General features: G+C 38.7%; 1 long non-coding RNA gene across 1 annotated transcript in view; it reads left to right on the top strand.

Moving 5' to 3' along the window:
* Positions 1-19,969, top strand: part of LOC125964992 (uncharacterized) — a 42,982-nt gene extending 23,013 nt beyond the window's left edge. Inside the window, exon 2 of the long non-coding RNA XR_007478394.1 lies at positions 19,828-19,969. This is a non-coding gene — a long non-coding RNA (uncharacterized LOC125964992). The remainder of the gene's footprint in view (positions 1-19,827) is intronic.
* The last annotated feature ends 3,735 nt before the right edge of the window (positions 19,970-23,704 follow it).

Here is a 23,704-nt window from a genome sequence, read left to right as displayed (position 1 = left end):
TGATTTAAATATTTCCTTGAACCTTTTTATACCAGCATATACTTTGAGATAAGACTCTGTCCCCCACTGCTATTTTTTTTTAGTATAAAATTTTTTCTAGCATGTTGGCTGCCCAGATTGGATTCCCCAGGTAGCATACCCTGAGGTAAACTTTAGCATGGAGAATGTTTAATAAGAAGTGTTCTTGGAACCAATACTTGTGCAGAGGTAGGAAGGTCACAGCTGGATTAGACAGAGGAAGAAGTTGAGCTACGATGCAGTCCTGAGAGCCTCAACTGACTCAAATGGGAGTTCTCAAATCATAAAGAACCTTCAAAAGTTCTCATGTTGGGCCAGAATGAAAGATCATTATATTCATGCATCTATTTATCATTATATGTGGACCACGACAGTCATGGGCCCACTCTTATACCTCCTATGGTACAGAAATCAGTCCTCTGGATAGACATGATGTTATCAGGATTCCATGCTGGTGGATCAAACACTATGTAAACATAACTTAAATAGCAGTGCCAGCTGAGATCTGACAGGTAGTAAATGAAAACCCATTCCTGAAATGTCTGTTATTATTTTCAGAGCTCATCACTGGCCTTTCCAGGAAGGAAAGATAACATTGGTATTATCTACTTGTCACCAAGTGGCCAGTTAGTGTCCTCAAGGGATGGTGCCGTATCAAGGACTTAGTCTTGGCCTCTGTCACTGACAGGGTAGATATTTTGTGGCAATAGTAGGTAGACCAGGCTCAGTGTGTTGGAGCCCATGCTGCTGGATTCATACATAGCCTCCATCCTACCACCATGCCACTTCACTCATGTGCCCATTGTGCCAGCACCAGGGTAGCTGATGACAAGTTCTGGCTTATGGCCAAGTATTTTCATCTACTTTGTGTTTTAGTGCTTCTTACCTGGTAGGTGTTCTCTGACTGGCATTAACATCTGATATGAAGATTTTCAAACTTCACACCTATTCCATACATACAACCAAATGTCTCTGCCCCAGATCCTTGTCAATTTTCCAATCTTTTTCCTTCCAGGTTCCTGAACCTGGTCACACCATTTGCCACTAGCCATATACACATCTATATGTATACAGTCTATATGAATATATACATATCTATGTATATCAGTATGTATGAGTCTATACATATCTAACCTCAGGTCACTTCTTCCACAAAAACCGGATAACCAGGTGCACCATCCAAACCTATATCCACTGAAAGGCTTTTCCCCATCCACTGTCTGTCAAGACCACCCCTCGCTGGGGCTGAAGTACAGTTGCTATCTATTTGCAGCTTACACTCATATCTTGATCCAATCTCCCTGAGGCAGGACACCTCTAAGATGGCCTCTAGTGATCTCTGTCTCCTGATATTCACACTCTTGTGTAATCCCACCTCCCTTGAGTGTACCCTTGATTATGGGCACGAACTATTGCTTCTAGTCAATAGAAAATGACAAACGTGATGGAATGACACGACACTTCTGTGATTAGAATGTATAAAAGAGTAACTTCTCTCTTGCTAGTAGACTCTGTCTTTTTCTGGCTTTGATTGAAAAAAAAATTGCCATGTTCAAGAAGCTCCCATGGCAAGGAATTGAGGGTAGCCCCCAGGCAACAGCCAACAAAAAACTGAGGCCTTCATTCCAACAACCCTCTAGGAACTAAATTCTATCAAAAAACACAAAATGAGCTTAGAAAGGGATCGTCCCCCAGTTGATCCTTCAGATGAGACTCTAGCCCTGGACAATATTTGCAGTCTCATGAAAAACTCTGAAGGAGCAAACTCAGCTAAACCATGCCCAGATTCCTGAGCCACACAAATTGGGAGGAAATACATGTGTATTATTTTAAGTTTTGGGACGATTTGTTACACAGCAAAGGTTAGTAGCATATTATCCATAAACTAAATAAAGGGTCTGTTTTAAAAATAAAAGTAGAAATTTTACTTTGTATAGGAAAGTATAAAATATAATAGAGGACTTTCAATTATAGTCTAGAGGTGTTTCTTCTAAATTTGGTAGGAAATAGGGAACCACTGTACATTTTATTACCCAGGAAGTGGTGGGATTTTTTTCCTACTCTTTTAACATTATTAGTTGGGTTTTAACATATCAAAAGGATAAAGGTGAGAACAGTTAGAATGGCATTATGCTTTTACAGACAAGGGAACATGAGAGTTTGAGCCAAGGTATAGCAATAAGAATGAAAAGAGAAAATAAGTTCAATGGAAGAGACTGTCTCAACATTCAACTGGTAGTATTAAATGTGGGAGATTAAGGAGGGGGAATAGTTTAACTGATTAGGCATCGATTAGACTGGGAAATGCTGGCCCTCTAACAGGATGAAAAGAACAGAAAGAGTTGTTGTCTTAAAATCTTAAATATTGCTTTTTTTAAAAAAAGAACTAACAGTATACAGAATTTTTTAATTATTGTTGTTTTTGTTGTATAACCAGAAGTTTAGAGATGAGGATCTGGACCCTAGGAGATACTGATTTGGTAGATATCAATAAAACAAAAATAGTTTAAAAGAGAAACTAGAGAAAGAATAGATTTGGTTAAGGAAATAACTTGGAGAATTAATCCACATAAAAAGAAAAGATGAGATGTGAAAAGGGAAATAAAAAGGTTGTATTGCAAGAAATCTAAGGGAGAAGAGAGAGTCATGAAGGTGGAGCTAAAAATTAGAAGAACTGAAAAAAGTTCAGTTACCCTGGAATTTACAGAAAGATTAATTTCGAAAGAGCAGTAGAGTAACTGGCTTACAAGAGGTCAGGAGTGAGAAGGTAAAAACTGGTGGCAGCAAATTTCCTTTTTTCAAAGAGTAGTTTTATGGAGTAACAGATCAAAAGGAGAACGTGGGGTGGGAGTCAAATAGGCAGAGGGAAGACGAGCTTTGAAGCCAGGAGATAGGAAGTTGCATTATCCCTTGTCAGATGGCTCCCACTTCAAAGGCATACTTACAAGAGATTGGGCTAGACCAGACTGGAGTTTAGGAAAGATGTAAACATTTAAAATAGCCCCTGTGATGAGTAAAGAGAAACATTCAGAACATCCTTAGTAGTGATGAAAATCCAGCTACATTTAAACAGCATATGTAACTCCCTTAGTTATGGCGGCAATCTACTAGATGACCACAAGCTCAAATAGAACCCCAAAATGGTAAACTTTCTGTTTTTCATTTGTCCCCTTTTGTTCATCCAAAGTCCACAAACAACTGACACATGAGAATCCTATTATTTCTGTAGTTCAGGCATATTACATTATTTGCCATTCTTGGCTCGGACCATGCCTCCATGCCTTTGCTTATACTGCTCTCTCTGCCTGAAGTGAGCCTGCCCCCATATTTCAACTCAAGCATGACATAATTTATGAAGCCTCTCTGCCATCTGTTTCTTAAACACTATAGAGCTGACCATATTCTCCATTACACTGTACCCTACACTTTCTTAATAAATAAAATCTGCTACAGAAATACCCTATTTTCAAATGTAATGTATTTTAGAAAATGTATACTAAAGTCAAATTTGGAAAAGCCAAATAACTGACTGAAAGTGTAAAGATGGAACAAACCCAGAAAAATAATAAATGTAGGTCTAATTACCTCTCTTGTTAGATCAGTGGTTCCAAATCCCCAACAGATATCACCATGCCTGTTGCTTAACTAAAAGTCAATTAATTTATTAATTAAGGCTTTCAGCATTTTCGGGCTGGAATATCACAATATCATCTTAACCATTCTCAACAGTATCTTCTGATTTCAATGTATTTTACTCACACACCACCATTCTATAAAATGACATGAATCATGTCACTTCCCTATTAAAAACTCCATAGTCTGGTATAGAAGGTCTTTCAATGCAATTTGACTTTGGGGCCCCTCTCCCACCATCATTCCAATCAGTCGATGATACTGCCATACATCCAGAGCATTTTTTCACCAATTCATGCTTTCCCATTTCCTCATATATCCTCCATTACCCATTCAGCCTTCTGAACTTGGAAAATTGTAACTCATCATTAAGGCCTACTACACAGGTCACCACATCAGTGAATTCTTTCCTGAGACAACTTAGTTGCTCCATCCTCTGTGTTCCTTATGCTATCTTTAACTCTGAAAAAGCACTTGCATGGTACCGGTGTATTATAACTGATCTTTTTTCATAGTTTTCCCCCAATAGAATGGACATAATGTAAAGGCACTTAATAATCAATTTGAGTTCCAATTTTGTTAATAAGAACAGAATAAAAGTATAAAGTTGATTATGGTGATTTTATTTAATTTGCTCAACTGAACCCCAATTATATGCCTACCTTAGAATTAAAGTCAGACTAAAGTCAGAACTAAAGTCAGACTTTAGTAAGGTAAAATCATATACAAATAAAACAAAAAACCTGCATAAAATGACAAATTGTTTTTAAATGTTGAGAAAAAGCATAATGGGACTTAAACTAGTTTAGATAAATCATAGAAAGCCTCTCTGAGTAGTTGACATTTATGCTAAGAACTCATGGGAAGAAAACCTATTTTTTAAGTTATGAAAGGAATTGGATAGAACCTTCCAAGCAGAAGTAACAACATATACACACTCCTAAGGCAGAATAAAGCTTGCCATACAGGAGAGAGAACAAATGTGGTTAAAGTTGGGAATATTTGAGGAGATGAAGGAATGGAGAGGTAGCCAAAAGCTATATAATTAAAGAATTTGTCCACCAAAGTAAGACATTTTGATTTTACTCCAGACATATTAGGAAGATATTAAAAACTTTCAACCTGGAAATTGATACATTCCAATTTATACTTTAAAGAATTTCTCCTGCTAGTTTTTGGAGAATACATTGGAGGTGGCAAGAACAGAAACAGAAAATAAGGAGAATATTGTGGATGCCCAGGTGAAAGATGATTAATTTGGACCAGAGTCATAGAAATTGAACCGTAGAGACATAGGAATATTTGAGGTGTGCTTTCTAGAGGATGAAGAGGTTTTGATAATGGAATGGATGGGGGTTTAAAGGAGAGAAAAGTGTTAAGTTAGATCCCATGCCATTAATCATTGTTCCCATTAAGCTTTACGTAGGACCTGTGCCTGTGGCTTACCTACAAGCTGTGCCAATAGACAAAGAAATGTGAATGTCAGGAAAAATTGTCAGTGTATGTAGGCAACACTTTTCTTGAAATGAGGGGAAAAATAGTCCCACATCTATCTCCCTCCATGCAACTCTCAATTTTGTAGTTAGGCAAACTTGAACTATAAATCTGCCTGTACCTTTACATGACATAAGACTTAGCTAGTCAAGTTATTTAACTTCTATTACTCAAATTCCTCAGTCTGAAAACCAAGTGCAAACTTCCTATGTGCAAGGGTGTTGTCAAATTTAAAGGAGACAATATATATACATGAAGAACATAATGCAGTACCTTGCATATGGTAAGTACCCATGTTTATAACTCTTTTCAGTTGTAGGTGTTTCTTTAAAAAGTTTTGCATCATTATGTATTCATGTACTATGACTTTCATCTCCCCCAGCAATGCCACTACTCCCTGATAATAAAGCCGGTACATGCTCAGAAAAATCCTGTAGTCAGTCTATCATTATAAGTCTCAAAAAGCTAAAAGATATTGTGACAACTGCTTCAAATAATGATTTCACATTTTAAAGGCACAACAGACTGTCAAGATATACTGGCATATTTTTCCATTGTACTGGTTATTAAACATGTCACAGGAAGTACAAATTGCATTGACGACGTAAAATAGTTCAATAAAATATCTTAAAAGAAGATTGTTTCAGTTCCTTCTCAGATATATTCATTTATTTTCTCTCTGTATATGAAACTGTCAGGTTACATATATTCCCATTGTACTTATATTTTTAGTACAGCATTCATTCTTTGGAACTGGTAGAGGCCTGAAAGAAAATCAATCTATTCTAGCACAAAGCACATAGTCCTAGCATCTGTCACAAAGGTAAAATAGCAAAGATGACAGCATACAAGAGTGGGGATAGAACATTTTAGAATCTTTCATTGCTCATAAAATCTTGAATAGAATTACACAAAACTGTCACACTTCCATATAACGCCTTAAAAATCTTTATGCTTTAGGATATCTGGGGTGTCAGAGTAAAATCAGAAGAATGATTACCACTGTGATCAAAAGAAATGATAAGCACAGAGTAGCTCCCCACTTTTCTCTTTTGCAAAAAGCAATTCTTGATTTAGAGAAATCAAAAGGTAACTGAGATCTCAGGATCAAGATGGTGGAGGAGGAGGACACTGAGCTCAACTCTCCAAACGAACGCATGAAAACTGTACCTACATATAGACTAACTTTTGCTGAAAACTAGCAGAAGGGCTCTTTGACAACCAAGGCTGTAAATATTCATATGGAGTCTGGTAGGAAGGGAGGAGAAGCGATTTAGTCAGTATCTTCACCCCTAGCAGGGAACCCAGAGGAGAAGGGGGATATGACAGTCTCGGACATCCTCCCTAGGGAGGAAGGGGCTCAAGCCACATATTAGACACCTCAGCTCTGGTGTCTGACACTGGTAAGACGAGTCCCCTTAGCTGGTTTGAAAACCAGTGGGGCTTACCAGAGGACTGTAATAAATTGAGACTCCACTCTTGAAGAGGATGTGCACAGACTTGCAAACAGACGGTGCACCTGCTCCAGCACCTCTTGCTCCAACACTGCTCCCCACTGAAGTGAAGGGAACAGAGCTAGCTCTGGCCCCAGCGCTGCCTCTGACCACAGCAGAGACCGCCATTTCCTGCACAAACATCTGTGTGCATACTTGGTGGGGAATAAAACCAGTTCAGTAGTGTGGCCCCAACCCCTCTGGCTGGACTCAGCCTCTAACCAGGGATATACACTTGGGGGAAAAAGTGAAACCAGCACAGAAGCACAGCCCCAAGCCCTTAGACCCCATCCATGCCCCTAACCAAAGCAAAGACGGCCATCACAACATGATGAAACCCAGCTCCCTCAGGGTTTCTGCTCCAGCCCCTTGGGCCATAACCTCACACCCACAGGGAGGTGACTGCCATTGAACATAGAAGCCCCACCTTACAGCTGATAATTTACCTGGTGAAAAGTTCAAAGCAATGGTAATATGATTGATAACTGAACTTGGGAAAAGAATGGACGACCACAGTGAGAATTTCAATGAAGAACTACAAAATATAAAAAAGAACCAGTCAGGCCACATGTGAAAGAATGAAATTCCAACATTCTCTAACACCAGATACAAAAATAAACTCAAAATTGAAAAGACCTAAATGTAAGACCAGAAACCATAAAACTCCTAGAAGAAATCTTAGGTGGAACACTATTTGACATAAACTGTAGCAATATTTTTTTGAATCAATCTCCTAAAGCAAAGGAAATAAAAGCAAAAATAAATAAATGGGACCTAATTAAACTTAAAAGCTTTTGCACAGCAAAGGAAACCATAGACAAAACGAGAAAACCTTCTAAATGGGAGAAAATATTTGCAGATCATATGATTGATAAGGAGTCAATATTCAAAATGTATAAACAGCTCATACAACTCAACATCAAAAAAACAATTTGATTATAAAATGGACAGAAGACTTGAATAGACAATTTTTCAAAGAAGACATATGAATGGTCAACAGAAACATGAAAAGATGCTCAACATCATTAATCATCAGGGAAATGCAAATCAAAACCACAATGAGATATCACCTCACACCGGTCGGAATAACTATCACCAACAAGAACACAAATAACAAATGTTGGCGAGGATGTGGACAAAAGGGAGCCCTTGTACCTTGTAGTAGGGCTCCCTTTTGTCCACATCCTCACCAACATTTGTTATTCCACCTGTAGGTGGAATACGAATTGGTGTAGCCACTGTGGAAAACAGTATGGCGGTTTCTCAAAAAACTAAAAATAGAGCTACCATATGACCTAGCAATTCCACTCCTGGGTATACATCCAAAAACTACGAAAACACTAATTTGAAAAGATACATGCACCCCAATGTTCATAGCAGGATTATTTACAATTGCCAAGATATGGAAGCAACTTAAGTGTCCATAGGTAGATGAAGGGATAAAGAAGATGTGGAATATATACACAATGGACTACTACTCAGCCATTAAAAAAAAATGAACTTTGCCATTTACAGTAACATGGATGGACTTGGAGGATATTATGCTTAGTGAAATCTGTCAGAAAAAGACATCTATTACATGCTTTCACTTATATGTGGAATCAAAAAATAAAACGAATGAATGTAACAATACAGAAATAGACTCACAGATACAGAGAACAAACCCAGTGGTTACCAGTGAGGAGAGAGGTGGGATGAGGGACAAGATAGGGGAAGGGGATTAAGAGGTACAAACTAATAAGAGGTACAAACTAATAGGTATAAAATCAATGTGATACAAGGAGGTAATATACAGCACAGCAAATGTAGTCAATATTTTATAATAACTTTAAATGGAGTATAATCTATAAAAATATCAAATCACTGTGTTGTACACCTATAACTAATATTGTAAATCAAATCTAATTCAAAAAAAGGTAACTGAAAAAGATAGGATATGATAAAATGATTAGATTCAGTTTCCAGTAAGTGGCCAGGTGTCAACTCCCAGGATAAGGTAAACAATGTCCTGCCTTGATTGTCTGCCTTCCTCATTAATGGTACCCTCAAATGGGCTATATGTGATTTGCACTGCTATCCCAGACAGCTTCCTAGTAAGGGGTTGTATCCTGGAACTAGCCGCCACCTCAGTCCAAATGAAGAGAGGTCCAAGGCAGTGAACTTCACCCATTCATGTAATAATCAGATTCTCAGTCAAATAGCAGTCTTTGTCAATCTTATATATGAAACACTGTATCCCTAATTCCTATTCCAGAGCTCAGATTACTAGACAGTGTGGTTGCCTTCAGAAATGTTCAATTTAAAATTATACTACCATGGAGAAAGAAAACTGACAGTTTCCAGGCATTTGCGAATTTCAAACTCACTACTTTGGATCTAATATCGTCAACCAAATAACTCATAAATAAACTATTGTTAATCTAAAATTTGATTCTTGTATGTGACCCTAATCACATTTAAACAATGACACCTTTTCAAATAAGCATTATATGTATGGCAATCCCTAGCTTTCAGTATTATAAAAGTGATTCTGTGTATTAATAATATTTCAAAATTTATTTGGGCAAATCAAGGTCAAGTCCCCATTATAACGGGCTGTAATTTCCTCATCTGTAAAATTAGATGATCAGATGACATGATCTCTAATGTCTCATCCACCTTAAAAATTTATAAGTTTTATTTCCAAGAATGGAGGTGAAGGAATCTAATCTCTATCTCTGACCTCAGCACTGAATAACCCTGTGTTTTTTTGTCTCTTTTTCTCCCCAGGGGGCTTAGCATTAAAAAAAAATGTACATTGATATGCAATATGCCTACAGCAACAAAAGGTGAAAATTATCAGAGGCTTAGTTGCTCAGCAGTATTTCAATTCATAGAGACTCCAAAATAGCGAGCCACTTGTATACTCAATGGAATTAAACCCATTTAATGACAATCAAAAACATACACATATACAAATTGGCACATTTGCCTCCATGAAATCTCAGTATTCGAAGAATTACACATATTGTTTTAAACTTGGCTCAGGAATGGTGATGTGAGATATCCTTAGAGGAAATCTATTAATATGAACATATTCTTAATACACCAAAGACTGTGACTGATCTCTTTCAGATTGCAGCTGGCCTTCTGCCACAGGTTAGTCTAGAAATAAAGCAAACAGGATAGAAAGAAATCTAAGAAGGCTAAGGCAAGAAAGCATTTTTTTCCCTTAGTTCCTGAGATTCTTGAGAAAGCAAATAAACTTTTATTGTTTTCTGATTCAACTATTACAAAAATAATTTGGAAAACAGTTATTCATACAAATAGAAGCACTGGCAATTTATATCCCGTGATAACTCTAGCTGCCCCATTTTGTTTCCAGGTTCTCACACAAATCTCATCTAAGCTTTAACAAGTGTCAGAATTCACCTCAGTTTAAACACTTCTGTCTGCCGTTGCTCCCTTTAAAGTGTAGACATTTATAAATATGACAAGAACACATGGAAGAGTCAAAGAGGGTAAGGATAAAATAGTAGCAATGTCATCCACTCCTACCTGGCCTCACAGAGACCTCACTTCAGAGCACCTAGCTCATTCCCTAGCACAGCACCTGGCAAAATTAAGGTGCTCAACACATATTTCATTAATACCTGAGAGCAAACCCAGCTTATATAGTGCGTGAAGCGATAGAGACACATGTAATATATTAACAACCAGTGGGAATCATGTGCCATAAGCAGCCTGGATACTAACCTACAGATTTTTCTCTCCCAGATCTGTTTGCCCAAGACTTACAACTAGTTTTCCCTCTAAACTTCTAACTATATGACCTCTTTTGACACTGGAATCCTGCATTGAACGTCAGCCTATTTTGACTGATATTCCAATATATTGCTTTATTCCTGCCAGTTGCAGTACCTCCAGGGCCTGGTTCTCCTTTCCTATAGCTTTAGCCACTGGCTGTGCACTCTCCAGGATCTACAAGTTTGACCACAGTAATAGGATATTGAATGCAACTGTTTCTGTCTCAGTTTCTACTGAGGTCCAGGGCAGTAGGTATCAACTACTTTAATATTCCCAGATGAAATATGAGAGCACCTATGCAGGACTGCAAAAGAGCTGTCTGTGAATCAGTTTTAACAAACCTTAGATTTCATTCAGCTCTGGGTTTTAAAGGGAGTGGGAGAGGCACATACATGAGAAAACAGAAAGAGGATTTCTTTGGAGACCATTGCTAGTGAGCTGGAAGAGGCATGTGGGGACACATGGAGATTTTGCCCCGGTCCCAAATCGAGTGAACGGAGCTTCGAGGAGACCATTTTTCAAGAAGTTTGATATAATCCCCTGGAGTCTGAGAACATGCAATCTGATTTCCACCTCAAGCCTGATTGTGTAAGCAGTAGAAGGCTGCCAAAACAGCCTGTGGTGGCAAAGCAGAGAACTAGTTAGGGAAGCTACTAACCATCTCACAGTGGGAAAAGGGACCAGGTTTCCCAGGGACAAGGCATGGGCCACCTGAGACACAGAGGTAGCCTGTAGAGGTTTTGAATGATGTCCAAGAGGGCTCTCTGCAATGATCAAGATAATCTCATCCAGGGAGGCTCAAAGTATAGAGCCAGGTGCAGAAGCTGTGTGGGAATAACAACTGGACAGATGAAGGAGAATTACTTACTCAAGTGGAGAGAGCCTCAAGAAAATACCCAGAGAAGAATCACTTCGAACAATAGGAAAGGCCAGAGAAAATCAACGTAAGATGCTACCTGAGCTCACATTAGACCTTTCTTCCCTCTTACTCCTCCTCCCTTTGGCCTACCAAAGATCTCACCCAGGGGTAGAGGAATTATTACGGGATAGAAGAAATTTTTTTTAAAATGACAACACATCCGGGAAGATCCCGCATGCCGCGGAGCGGCTAGGCCCGTGAGCCGCGGCCGCTGAGCCTGCGCGTCTGGAGCCTGTGCTCCGCAACGGGAGAGGCCCCAACAGTGAGAGGCCCGCGTACCGCAAAAAAAAAAAAAAAAAGACAGCAAAAGTTAAAATCGGTTTCTAACTCCACCATGTTATTTCACATATCAATTATACCATTAATAAGTATTACCTACCCCTCCAAGTTTTGTGGGGACCATATCTTACTCCCTAGATCAGAGCCAATTAAATTTGCATTTGTTTGGATATTTTAACTTAACAGCTTTTCTAGTGGGGCAGCCCTATATTCTGGTTAACTTCCCCCAAACTTTGTACTCCATTACTCCTCGTTTCCATTGAGGTATCAGCATGTATGATAACTGAACCAAGAGGGGAACTGAAGAAACAAACTGGTGGTGTGTATTTTCTAGAGACTGATAATTAGAGCTGTATTCAGGTAGTCATTTCAGAAGATACAGCCTCTTTGCTTTTTTGTTTTTGCTTTTTTGCCCTTTTGAATGAGTATTCTCTCCTTTTTAATATACTTTTCAGTAAAATGGGCTAGGGGTAAAAGAAGAAAATATTGTCAGGGTTGTGTTGCTTGTTAGTTTTTTCATAACAGTAGCTGACATCCTAAATAAAACATAAATCTAATGATATGCAGCTATAACAAATTACAACAAATTTGGTAGTTTAAAACAACACAAATTTATTACCTTACAGTTCTATAGATCAGAAGTCTGATGCAGGTCTTTCCTTCTGGAGATCCTAAGGAAAAATGCATTTCCATGCTTTTTCCAGATTCTAGAAACCACCAGAATTCCTTGGCTCATGGCCCCACTCTGTCTTCAAAGGTAGCAGTGCCCTGGACAGTCAATTCTTTCTCAAATGACACCACTCTAACACTTGTTTTACCTCCTCCTGCCTCTTTGAAGGACGCTTGTGATTACATTGGGCCCACCTGGAGAATCTGGGCATGCGCAGTTTTAAAGTAAACTGATTGGCTGCTAAGACCCCTTTGCCTGGTAACAACCTCTTCACAGGTTCTGGGCATTAAGCCATTTTTCTGCTTACTCCACCACCATGGCCACCACCACCATCACCCACACAGACACACAGACGATATTGTTTCTCTGTTTAATGGAATAAGCATGGTAAATGTCCTTAGAATGCCAGATAATGCTTCAGCATGTGAGAAATGTACCCTCTGACTTCTCTTTATTAATCGGTATGAATACCATTTGTCTAGATAAACACTCTGAATTTTTTTAACCTTCTCGAATGACAAGTTTCATTGTATTTATTCATATTCACTGGATAAAGTAAAAACCACCTTTATTTATTCTAACACTAATCCCTACAAATGAAATCAATATGCTTCAACAAGGAAATCGAGTTTGTTCTTTCTCTAGTTCCTTCTCCTTTGTCTGATTTTCATGGAAAATGTATATTTGGCAGTAGAATTGAACTTAACATATTTGTTCAAGTTGGTGCTTGGATGGAGTTTTCAGCGAAAAATTTAAAAGATGGTTGGAGAAAGACTAGGTTCACTAGTAAATTAGAGTGAAAAACAAAATCAGGTGTTTCATCTTGAGGTTAATGGTATGGTAAGAAGCTCTCAAGGCTGAAGAGAAGGGTTGAGTTGTTGGTGTTCTTGTTTTTTCTACTTTTTTTCTTCCTTTATCTTAAGTAGAATTCCCTGGAAGTAGGGCCTGAGACGGGAATCCAAGCACACATGATTTTAGAAAAAACATATGAGACAGAGGGAAGGATAGGGAAGGAGAAAGAGCCGGCAAGCATGTGACTTCAGATAGAGGCTAGCATAGACTGTAAATTGCATGGATTGAGTTAGCTCACCTGGAAGCAAGAAGGCTGAGCTTCTGTACCTTGTATCACTCAGTCATTAGCTGCTTCAGGGATGCAGAGTCATGTAACCTCTCAAGTATTAGCAGTTAAGGATCAGGTCAACTAAGGACAGTTCTTCAGAGTTAGTTCAACACTTGCACAGCTGGAGCACAGCTTCCTGATCAAGTAAAAAGGATCTGGGAGGAAAAGTAACAGCATCTCCTCCATCCTTCCTTCCTTTTTCCTACACACTCTCCTTACTTTTGTCCTTCCTTCCTCTATTCCCTTTAAATCTTGCTTTCTTCCACATTGCTATATTTTCAAAAATACAGGTCTTATTGGAATTATTCACCCATAATCTGTAAGCAATGGAAAATGTGGTGTTTCTGCTTAAGCTGATTCACATGATTTCTGACATCTGCACAGAACCCTAATTAGTACGATTACTACAAAACATTTGGATTCACATTGTAAGTACATTTTTTAAAAATTTTTTCTTCCAGTTTTTAGGATATAATTGACATAGAACACTGTATAAGTTTAAGGTATACAGCATAATGATTTGATTTACATACATCACAAAATGATTAGCACAGTAACTTTAGTGAACATCCATCATCTCATACAGATACAAAATTAAATACAAAAAAAATTTTTCCTTGTGATAAGAACTCTTAGGATTTCCTCTTTTAACAACTTTCATATGTAACATACAGCAGTGTTAGTTTTATTTATCCTTGAACATTATAATCCTATATTTATCTTATGCATCTTATTTACCTTATAACTGGAAGTTTGTAACTTTTGGCTGCCTTCGTCCAATTCCCTCTCCCCCTACTCCCCAATCCCCACCCTCCACCTCTAGTAACCACAAATCTGATCTGTTTATCTATGACTTTGTTTCTGAAGTATAATTGACCTACAATACTGTCTTAGTTCCTGTTACAAGTCATAGTTATTTGATATTTCTATACATTTCAAAATGATCACCATGATAAGTCGTTATGATGTCACCTTACAAAGATATAGCTATTAATTATATTCCCCACACTGTACATTTCATACCCATGACTCATTTATTTTGCAACTGGAAGTTTGTACCTCTTAACCTCCCTCACCTATTTCTTTCCTTCTCCCCACCCCCTGGCAAACCCCTGTTTGTTCTATGTATCTATAACTGTTTCTGTTTTGCTATGTTTGTTCATTTGTTTTTTAGATTCCACATATAAGTGAAATCATACAGTATTTGTCTTTCTCTGACTTATTTCACTTAGCATAATACCCTCTGGGTTCATCCATGTTGTCACAAATGGCAAGATTTCATTCTTCTTTTATGGCTGAATAAGATAACACATCTTTATCTATTCATCTATTGATGGGCATTTGGGTTGCTTCCATATCTTGGCTATTGTGAATAATGCTGCAGTGAACATAGGGGTGAATATATCTTTTCTAAACAATGTTCTTCTTTTCCTTGGATAAATACCCTGGAGTAAAACTGCTGGGTCATATGGTAGTCTCATATTTAATTTTTTGAGGAATATCCATTCCTCAATGGATATTTTTTTCCACCGTGGCCGCAGTGATTTACATTCCCACCAACAGTGCAGGAGGATTCCCTTTTCACAACATTCAATACATATTTTTTAAAAATTAGAATTAGATCTGAGTAACATAAGCATAAGCATAATCCTCTGAAATGTAGCCTGTCCAACTATGATTTCTGCCCAATCTGCTAGATTCTAGAAATCTATGAAATGCTACCACAAATTTGTTTCTTTAGCTCAAACCATAGTACCAGATTGACAGATCATTGATGACATAATTGCCTGAGAATTGCAGTAGTGACATGTTGGAAATATTTCTCCTAAATGGCACATATATCTAAGTTGACTATGGGATATCATCAAAGTTTGAGCACTTTCTTTAGCTATCCCAAAAATTGAGCCAAAGCACCCTTAAATTTGTTGGACAATGAATTTAGAACATAATTTACTTACATTTTATAATGGAAAAAACCCAAATGGGAAATCAAGGACATCTGGAAGATCTATAACAACTTATTAAATCTTCTTTCATCTTTCATTTCCTCATTTGTAAATGATTTAACAAAATTATCTAAAGGTTGCCTTCCAGAATTAAAATTCTGTCATTAAATGTCTATTTCTAATTTGAAATAGTGTACAGAGTAATACTTGGAGTTATGACATCATTCTTTGGCTGCATGATGCTTCGGCTGTTTCCATTCTGAAATAAAAGGATAATGTAAAACAAATGGGCCATTTTCCTTTCAATGGGGCTGAGAAATCTCATGAAAAAATATTGAGTTTCTGTAATCACTACATCAAACTGTCACAATATATAAAGTATGGGAAAAGTTATTTAGAGGTTCTCATAACTGGTCACTTAGTTTCTTTTACCGACATAAAAAATAATTCATAATTATAATTCTATGTAGCTCACATTTCTTAACCAACGTTGCAGATATTTTTTTCTCATAAAAAATCTTGGATTTTTTAATCCACATTTTACATGCATATTTTAATCCACATTTTACATGCATATTTAATCCACATATTACATGCATATTACATGGGGAATAAGGGACCAAAGTCAGATAGTGTATCAGTAGTGAAATCAAGATTGGAAACTATAATTCCAGATTCCTGGGATCTTCGTACTGTAGTACACCCTTTCATCACCAGGCATAGTCTGGCCTCACATAATACACAGATTTCATTGGCATCACACAATTAATCCAAGTATTATTATGTTGACATTCAATTAAAAATTAAAAGTTTTACAAATATTTTTATTGTTCATAAGTCAATTATATTGTCACTAGTGAACTATAAATGTATGGCCATGTTATCATCCATAGAGCTGGATGGGAAATATTATCAAGTAATCTAAGTTCTGAAATACCTTACATTCATCTTTGGATATATTCAACTCTACCTCCCATCCAGTGCCCTCTTGCTGACCTTTGATAATCACTGGACTCTCTTCAATCTATCCTCCCATCACCCATTTGATTAAAAGTGAAAAACAACAAGAATCATGCAGATGTTCAATTCTTACTGTGACTAAAAGGCATGAGCCCAAACGACCTTTCCTATTAATGCTAAGATTATCAAATTAAACCAGGGCCACTGTACATTTAACTTTTTCATTTTGCTTTATATACCTGCATCGAATTCAATATCATTGTAAACAATTTTTTCTTGTTAAAAAAAAATTACCTTTCACTTAATCATATGATAAATACTGTTAAACGAGGAGGCCATTAGACTGAGGCGGCTCTAATACCTGAGTGACCTACGTAAGCAAACCAAAATCTTAAGCCTATAAATGCCTCAAGGTTAAGAAATCAAAACCCAAGGGCTACAAATCACAAACAGCCAACAAAGGTTTTCCAACTAAGGCAAACACTTAAGCCACAGCCGTTCAAATAATTTCCTTGCTTTGCTTCCACCTTTTCTCTACAAAAGTCTCTCCCTCAGCTACTGAGGGTGGAGCCCTCCTAACAGCTTCCAGTTTGGTGCTGCCCAATTTGAATCGATTTTTGCTCAAATAAACTTAAAAGTTTCAATATGCCTCAGTTTACCTTTTAACAGTTTGAACATTAGTGCTACAATCATATACTCAGTGGGTGTGTAGTAAGTCAGGACAATGAACAGGAGTGGGGAAAGTCGATCTATGTAACAATTTCTGGTATCTACAATGAATCATTATCCTTTTAATCCATCTCTTCACCAGACACATTCTAGTTCCTGGAACGTGCTCTGTAGATTTGTATTTAGGTTCACATTTTTGTAAAGCATATAAGTTAGCAAAAGTTTCATTGCCTCTCGATGGTTTAGACTGAGTCCAATGTCTATCCTCAACCTATCACTGTGGCCAAGAAAATGCAATGCACTGATTGTTTGGGGGTCAGGTCTTGTGCCTCACTCCTGAGACATGGTGGAGCCCCCACCCAGCTTAAGGAGAGAAGAGGTAGATTCCCACATAAGAACTGGTACTGTTTGCCAAAACGATAGGCCATAGTGGCAGGGAGCATCAAGTTTCTATTACTGTAGCACTTCCTCAGCATTTATTTACCTTCTCCCAATTTTTATATAAACATTCTAAACTGTCAAAATGTCAAAAAGTTTATTCTAATCATCCTGTAATTTCTATTCAAATACCAACCTTGTGAATCATTTCCTGTTTCTGTCAGAATTCTTCCCTCCCTTAACGATTTGTCTTTCTACTAGTATGTTATTTAATTGAACATTGCATATATTGTTTGCTTAACTTCTGCCAGCTTTGGTGACCTGGTTTTCAAGTAGATGATTCTATAACTACATTGTCTTATTTCCAGTATGTGCCTCCAATAGTGCTTCACACATATTAACAGGCACTTGCTAAAATGAAATCTCCTATGAAGTACCAAGAAATATATCCAGGGAATAGTTTTATAACTAAGCACATCCTATGAGACATGTTGAATAAATCACACATTCAAATGTGAAAGGGCATTTCAGTCAGTGTTAATAAACAGTCAAGAGTACGACTCATTGAATTTAGGACACTTAGATTCAGTAGTATCAAAAGAGAAGAGAGTACAGTTTAGACGAATGTCCCAGGGCTACAGCAGAGTTTCGCCCAACTCCAGCAGATATCACAGCATCAGAGGTGTTTTGAATGGCAGTGCCTGGATTTGTGTGGTACATGACATGCCTGACCACACACAGAAACCCTGAATTTCTACCTTCAGTCTTGGTCACTTTAAGGTACAAAACACACAACATTTTTAACAGGGGAAAAAAGCTCATAAAAACCTAGGTTAAGGGGGCTTCCGGGAAGATGGCGGAAGAGTAAGACACGGAGATCACCTTCCTCCCCACAGATACACCAGAAATACATCTACACGTGGAACAACTCCTACAGAACACCTACTGAACGCTGGCAGAAGACCTCAGACCTCCCAAAAGGCAAGAAACCCCCCACGTACCTGGGTAGGGCACAAGAAAAAAGAATAAACGGAAACAAAAGGATAGGGACGGGACCTGCACCAGTGGGAGGGAGCTGTGTAGGAGGAAAGAGTTACCACACACTAGGAAGGCCCTTCACAGGCGGAGACTGCGGGTGGTGGAGGGGGAAAGCTTCGAAGCCACGGGGGAGAGCACAGCAACAGGGGTGCGGAAGGCAAAGTGGAAAGATTCCCGCACAGAGGATCAGGGCCGACCGGCACTCACCAACCTGAGAGGCTTGTCTGCTCACCCGCCGGGCCGGGCAGGGCTGGGAGTTGAGGCTCGGGCTTCGGTCTGAGCACAGGGAGAGGATTGGAGTTAGCGGCGTGAACACAGCCTGAAGGGGTTAGTGCGCCACGGCTAGCCGGGAGGGAGTCCGGGGAAAAGTCTGGAGCTGCCGAAGAGGCAAGAGACTTTTTCTTCCCTCTTTGTTTCCTGGTGCGTGAAGAGAGGGGTTTAAGAGCGCTGCTTAAAGGAGCTCCAGAGACGGGCGTGAGCCGCGGCTAAAAGCGCGGACCCCAGAGACGCGCATGAGACGCTAAGGCTGCTGCTGCCGCCACCAAGAAGCCTGTGTGCGAGCACAGGTCACTATCCACACCCTCTTCCGGGGAGCCTGTCCAGCCCGCCACTGCCAGGGTCCCGGGACCCAAGGACAACTCTCCCGGGAGAACGCATGGCGCGCCTCAGGCTGGTGCAACGTCACGCCGGCCTCTGCCGCCGCAGGCCCGCCCTGCACGCACTCCGTGCCCCTCCCTCCCCCCGGCCTGAGCGAGCCAGAGCCCGCGAAAAGGCCAGCGGCTCCTTTAACCCCATCCTGTCTGAGAGAAGAACAGAGGCCCGCCGGCGACCTACACTCAGAGGCGGGGCCAAGTCCAAAGCTGAGCCCCAGGGAGCTGTGAGAACAAAGAAGAGAAAGGGAAATCTCTCCAGCAGCCTCAGAAGCAGCGAATTAAAGCTCCACAATCAACTAGATGTACGCTGCATCTGTGGAATACATGAATAGACAATGAATCATCGCAAATTAAGGAGATGGACGTTGAGAGCAAGATTTATGATTTTCTCCCTTTTTCCTCTTTCTCTGAGTGTGTATGTGTATGCGTCTGTGTGAGATTTTGTCTGTATACCTTTGCTTTCACCATTTGTCCTAGGGTTCTATCCGTCCATTTGTTTTTTTTCTCTTAATAATTATTTTTTAATTTTAATAACTTTATTATATTTTATCTTACTTTATTTTACTGTATCTTCTTTCTTTCTTTTTTTCCTTCCTTCCCTCCTTCCTTCCTTCCGTCCTCCCTCCCTCCCTCCCTCGCTCCCTCCTTTCTTTCTTTCTTTCTTTCTACTTCTACTAATACTTTCTTTCTACTTTTTCTCCCTTTTTTTCTGAGCCATGTGGATGAAAGGCTCTTGGTGCTGTAGCCAGGAGTCAGTGCTGTGCCTCTGAGGTGAGAAAGCCAACTTCAGGACACTGGTCCACAAGAGACCTCCCAGCTCCACATAATATCAAACGGTGAAAATCTCCCAGAGATCTCCATCTCAACACCAGCACCCAGCTTCACTCAACGACCAGCAAGCTACAGTGCTGGACATCCTATGCCAAACAACTAGCAAGACAGGAACACAACCCCACCCATTAGCAGAGAGGCTGTCTAAAATCATAATAAGTCCACAGACACCCCAAAACACACCACCAGATGTGGACCTACCCACCAGAAAGACAAGATACAGCCTCATCCACCAGAACACAGGCACTAGTCCCCTCCACCAGGAAGCCTACACAACCCACTGAACCAACCTTAGCCACTGGGGACAGACACCAAAAACAACGGGAACTATGAACCTGCAGCCTGCAAAAAGGAGACCCCAAACACAGTAAGATAAGCAAAATGAGAAGACAGATAAACACACAGCAGATGAAGGAGCAAGATAAAAACCCACGAGACCTAACAAATGAAGAGGAAATAGACAGTCTACCTGAAAAAGAATTCAGAATAATGATAGTAAAGATGATCCAAAATCTTGGAAACAGAATAGACAAAATGCAAGAAACATTTAACAAGGACCTAGACAACCTAAAGATGAAACAAACAATGATGAGCAACACAATAAATGAAATGAAAAATACTCTAGATGGGATCAATAGCAGAATAACTGAGGCAGAAGAACGGATAAGTGACCTGGAAGATAAAATAGTGAAAATAACTACTGCAGAGCAGAATATAGAAAAAAGAATGAAAAGAACTGAGGACAGTCTCAGAGACCTCTGGGACAACATTAAATGCACCAACATTCGAATTATAGGGGTTCCAGAAGAAGAAGAGAAAAAGAAAGGGACTGAGAAAATATTTGAAGAGATTATAGTTAAAAACTTCTCTAATATGGGCAAGGAAATAGTTAATCAAGTCCAAGAAGCACAGACAGTCCCATACAGGATAAATCCAAGGAGAAACATGCCAAGACACATATTAATCAAACTGTCAAAAAGTAAATACAAAGAAAACATATTAAAAGCAGCAAGGGAAAAACAACAAATAACACACAAGGGAATCCCCATAAGGTTAACAGCTGATATTTCAGGAGAAACTCTGCAAGCCAGAAGGGACTGGCAGGACATATTTAAAGTGATGAAGGAGAAAAACCTGCAACAAAGATTACTCTACCCAGCAAGGATCTCACTCAGATTTGATGGAGAAATTTGCTTGTCCTTTACGGACAAGCAAAAGCTGAGAGACTTCAGCACCACCAAACCAGCTCTACAGCAACTGCTAAAGGAACTTCTCTAGGCAAGAAATAAAGAGAAGGGAAAGACCTACAATAACGAACCCAAAACAATTAAGAAAATGGGAATAGGAACATACATATCAATAATTACCTTATATGTAAATGGACTGAATGCTCCCATCAAAAGACACAGATTGGCTGAATGGATACAAAAACAAGACCCATATATTTACTGTCTACTAGAGACCCACTTCAGACCTAGAGACACATACAGGATGAAAGTGAGGGGATGGAAAAAGATATTCCATGCAAATGGAAATCAAAAGAAAGCTGGAGTAGCAATTCTCATATCAGACAAGATAGACTTTAAAATAAAGACTATTAGATGAGACAAAGAAAGACACTACATAATGATCAAGGGATCAATCCAAGAAGAAGATATAACAATTGTAAATATTTATGCACCCAACATAGGAGCACCTCAATACAGAAGGCAAATACTAACAGGCATAAAAGGGGAAATCGACAGTAACACATTCATAGTAGGGGACTTTAACACCCCACTTTCACCGATGGACAGATCATCCAAAATGAAAATAAATAAGGAAACACAAGCTTTCAATGATACATTAAACAAGATGGACTTAATTGATATTTATAGGACATTCCATCCAAAAACAACAGAATACACATTTTTCTCAAGTGCTCATGGAACATTCTCCAGGATAGATCATATCTTGGGTCACAAATCAAGCCCTGGTAAATTTAAGAAAATTGAAATTGTATCAAGTATCTTTTCCTACCACAACGCTATGAGACTAGATATCAATTACAGGAAAAGATCTGTAAAAAATACAAACACATGGAGGCTAAACAATATACTACTTAATAACGAAGTGATCACTGAAGAAATCAAAGAGGAAATTAAAAAATACCTACAAACAAATGACAATGAGACATGACAACCCAAAACCTATGGGATGCAGCAAAAGCAGTTCTAAGAGGGAAGTTTATAGCAATACAATCCTACCTTAAGAAACAGGAAACATCTCGAATAAACAACATAACCTTGCACCTAAAGCAATTAGAGAAAGAAGAACAAAAAAACCCCAAAGTTAGCAGAAGGAAAGAAATCAAAAATCAGATCAGAAATAAATGAAAAAGAAATGGAGGAAACGATAGCAAAGATCAATAAAACTAAAAGCTGGTTCTTTGAGAAGATACACAAAATTGATAAACCATTAGCCAGACTCATCAAGAAAAAAAGGGAGAAGACTCAAATCAATAGAATTAGAAATGAAAAAGGAGAAGTAACAACTGACGCTGCAGAAATACAAAAGATCATGAGACATTACTACAAGCAACTCTATGCCAATAAAATGGACAACCTGGAAGAAATGGACAAATTCTTAGAAATGCACAACCTGCCAAGACTGAATCAGGAAGAAATAGAAAATATGAACAGACCAATCACAAGCACTGAACTTCAAACTGTGATTAAAAATCTTCCAACAAACAAAAGCCCAGGACCAGATGGCTTCACAAGCAAATTTTATCAAACATTTACAGAAGAGCTAACACCTATCCTTCTCAAACTCTTCCAAATATAGCAGAGGGAGGAACACTCCCAAACTCATTCTACGAGGCCACCATCACCCTGATACCAAAACCAGACAAGGATGTCACAAAGAAAGAAAACTATAGGCCAATATCACTGATGAACATAGATGCAAAAATCCTCAACAAAATACTAGTAAACAGAATCCACAGCACATTAAACGGATCATACACCATGATCAAGCGGGGTTTATTCCAGGAATGCAAGGATTCTTCAATATACGCAAATCAATCACATGATACACCATATTAACAAATTGAAGGAGAAAAACCATATGATCATCTCAATAGATGCAGAGAAAGCTTTCGACAAAATTCAACACCCATTTATGACAAAAACCCTCCAGAAAGTAGGCATAGAAGGAACTTGCCTCAACATAATAAAGGCCATATATGACAAACCCACAACCAACATCTTCCTCAATGGTGAAAAACTGAAAGCATTTCCACTAAGATCAGGAACAAGACAAGGTTCCCCACTCTCACCACTCTTATTCAACATAGTTTTGGAAGTTTTAGCCACAGCAATCAGAGAAGAAAAGGAAATAAAAGGAATCCAAATCGGAAAAGAAGAAGTAAAGCTGTCACTGTTTGCAGATGACATGATACAATACATAGAGAATCCTAAAGATGCTACCAGAAAACTACTAGAGCTAATCAATGAATTTGGTCAAGTAGCAGGATACAAAATTAACGCACAGAAATCTCTGGCATTCCTATACACTAATGGTGAAAAATCTGAAAGTGAAATCAAGAAAACACTCCCATTTACCATTGAAACAAAAAGAATAAAATATCTAGGAATAAACCTACCTAAGGAGACAAAAGACCTGTATGCAGAAAATTATAAGACACTGATGAAAGAAATTAAAGATGATACAAATAGATGGAGAGATATACCATGTTCTTGGATTGGAAGAATCAACATTGTGAAAATGACTCTACTACGCAAAGCAATCTACAAATTCAATACAATCCCTATCA

Source organism: Orcinus orca, chromosome 7 (assembly GCF_937001465.1).
Source record: "Orcinus orca chromosome 7, mOrcOrc1.1, whole genome shotgun sequence".
NCBI classification, from domain to species: Eukaryota; Metazoa; Chordata; class Mammalia; order Artiodactyla; family Delphinidae; genus Orcinus; species Orcinus orca.
Note: the sequence above shows the minus strand (reverse complement) of the source record. Positions and strands in the feature narration are given on the sequence as shown.